This window comes from Colobus angolensis, unplaced genomic scaffold, assembly GCF_000951035.1.
Source record: "Colobus angolensis palliatus isolate OR3802 unplaced genomic scaffold, Cang.pa_1.0 Scaffold368, whole genome shotgun sequence".
NCBI lineage: Eukaryota > Metazoa > Chordata > Mammalia > Primates > Cercopithecidae > Colobus > Colobus angolensis.
The window spans coordinates 179708-182241 of record NW_012117021.1 but is presented as its reverse complement, the minus strand read 5'-3'; the positions used below and the strand labels follow the sequence as shown (position 1 = coordinate 182241).

The 2534-nt window shown below is 35.8% G+C and overlaps 1 protein-coding gene across 1 annotated transcript in view; it reads right to left on the bottom strand.

The window, feature by feature from the left end:
- LOC105519999 (zinc finger protein 431) overlaps window positions 1-2534 on the bottom strand; it is a 59795-nt gene that overhangs the window by 2242 nt on the left and 55019 nt on the right. The gene's annotated exons all lie outside the window — the stretch shown is intronic.

Sequence of the window (2534 nt, the reverse complement as noted above, 5' to 3'; positions counted from 1 at the left end):
CAAAAAAAAAAAAAAAAAAAAGAAAAGACACAGAAGAACAAGAAAAGTCTGTTGCATTTAGCCAACACAATTCTTCCTACTCAACAATATAACATGGTGCCTTTCTAAGTAAATCGCTAACTTTTCATTTCTTTTTTAATAAACAAGTAACATACTGACACATACATCTATATTACTTGCTTCTAGGGGCCTTTCCAGAAACTGGTCTCCCAGAACATAAAGTGCTGAAAGAAATGGTGGTATATTTTGGAATTACAGTTTGGGTCTGCTGAGACCAAAGGTAAATGTTACAGCAGCAGAAAGACTGCAGTACCACAGACAGAAAACAGATATAGCAAATGATTGCTGATGAAGATGAAACAGAAATTCCTTTAACTAAAAAATAAACACAAAATTTTAGACAAGACACACTCTAAGAACATGTTTGAGAGTCTCACAGGACCTCAAACCAAGATAATTGTTTTCAGACTACGCCAGGACAAAGCTACATTATAAACAATGTGACAGGTAGCTTTATTTAATATCCAAATATTAATCAAAGATTACAATGAATACAAAATAGGGCAAAATCCTTCCATCAAGATTATAAGATTTTCAGAAAGAAACCATAAAAAAGATGTATACATTAATTTTTAAAATTGAAAATAAACTGAATACTCAATGAGTAAAATAGGAACACAGAACTACAGAAAATCAGAAAAAAATGAAGAACAAAAATATTTAAAATACCCCAAAAAACAGAAATTATAAAGGAAACTATAAAAAATTTGGAAAGAAAAAATAATGTCAAAATGAAGAAGCTCAACAAACACACTAGGATACACACAAAGATATTTATAACAAACACATATGTAAGCACAATTTCGAAGAAGAGAATGGAGCTGCAAGATAAAAACGACATGTCATTTACAAGTATAGTCTTATGAGATAGCTGGTAAACTGTCAAAAAAAACTTTGCAGGCCAGAAGGAAACTGTGTGATATAGTCAAAGTCCTGGAAAAAATCGCTATCAAGTTAGAATAATACCATCAGCATATCTGTCCTGCCAAGTAAAAAGAAAAAAACCTTCAAAAATAACCAAATACTGAAAAAGTATATTGGCTCTTCATATGCCTTACATATAAAAGGTGTTGATAACCATTGCTGCTACTGAAAATAACATGATTCAACAAAACAACACAACATCATATAAAATACATTATTCTCTGGGAAAAAAATGCACATACACAAAAATGGAAGTTCTTAGCATTATAATAATAGTGCAAAAATATTAATTATTCTTTAAAACTTGAAAAGTAAAAGCAGAGAAATCATTATAAACATTTGTTAGTGAATATACAACATAAAATATATAATTGGTAACATCAATGACAAATTTGAAGGCAGATATAATGAGAAAAAAAATTTTCAATGCAACTGAAGTTCTTTCTTTTTTTTTTTTTTCTTTTGATATGGAGTCTCACTCTGTCACCAGGCTGGAGTGCAGTGGTGCAATCTTAGCTCACGGCAACCTCTACCTCCTGAGTTCAAGTGATTCTCCTGCCTCAGCCTCCCAAGTAGCTGGGACTACAGGGGTGCATCACCATGCCCAGCTAATTTTTGTTTTTTTGTTTTTTGTTTTTTTTGAGATGGAGTCTCGCTCTGTCGCCCAGGCTGGAGTGCAGTGGCACGATCTCGGCTCACTGCAAGCTCCACCTCCCAGGTTCACGCCATTCTCCTGCCTCAGCCTCCTGAGTAGCTGGGACTACAGGCGCCCGCCACCGCGCCCAGCTAATTTTTTGTATTTTTAGTAGAGACGGGGTTTCACCGTGGTCTCGATCTCCTGACCTTGTGATCCGCCCGCCTCGGCCTCCCAAAGTGCTGGGATTACAGGCGTGAGCCACCGCACCTGGCCAATTTTTGTATTTTTAGTAGAGATGGGGTTTCACCTTGTTGGCCAGGATGGTCTCGATCCCTTTACCTTGTGATCCGCCCGCCTCGACCTCCCAAAGTGCTGGGAATATAGGTGTGAGCCACCACACCTGGCCTGAAGTTCATTTTTTACCAGATTAAAATACATTGTTGTATCTTTTAGAGGTTTTATATAATCCCCAAGGTAACCCCAAGAATATATTTGCATAGATACATAAAACAAATGGGAAAGAAATAAAAGCATATCAAGATAAGTATAACAAAGACACAAAGACAGAAAAAGAGAAAATGAGGAACAAAGATACAAGAAGCAAATAAAACAATAAAATAACAGTAGTAAGTCTTCATAAGTGGAGAAAAATAAAATTCTTTTGAGACAAGTAAATGCTAAGGGAACACATCATTACCAGGCCTGCCTTGCTAGAGCTCCTGAAAGAAGCGCTAAGGTTAAGGAGAAAAAACCATTACCAGTCATTGCAAAAACACACTGAAGTACAAAGATCAATTATGCTATAAAACAACTACATCAATGTGGGGAAAAAGAGAGGTCAGCCTGTTACTGTGTTATTATAGATAGAAGTAAGTTTAAGAGACTCCATTTGGCTCTGTATTTGAGATGCTGT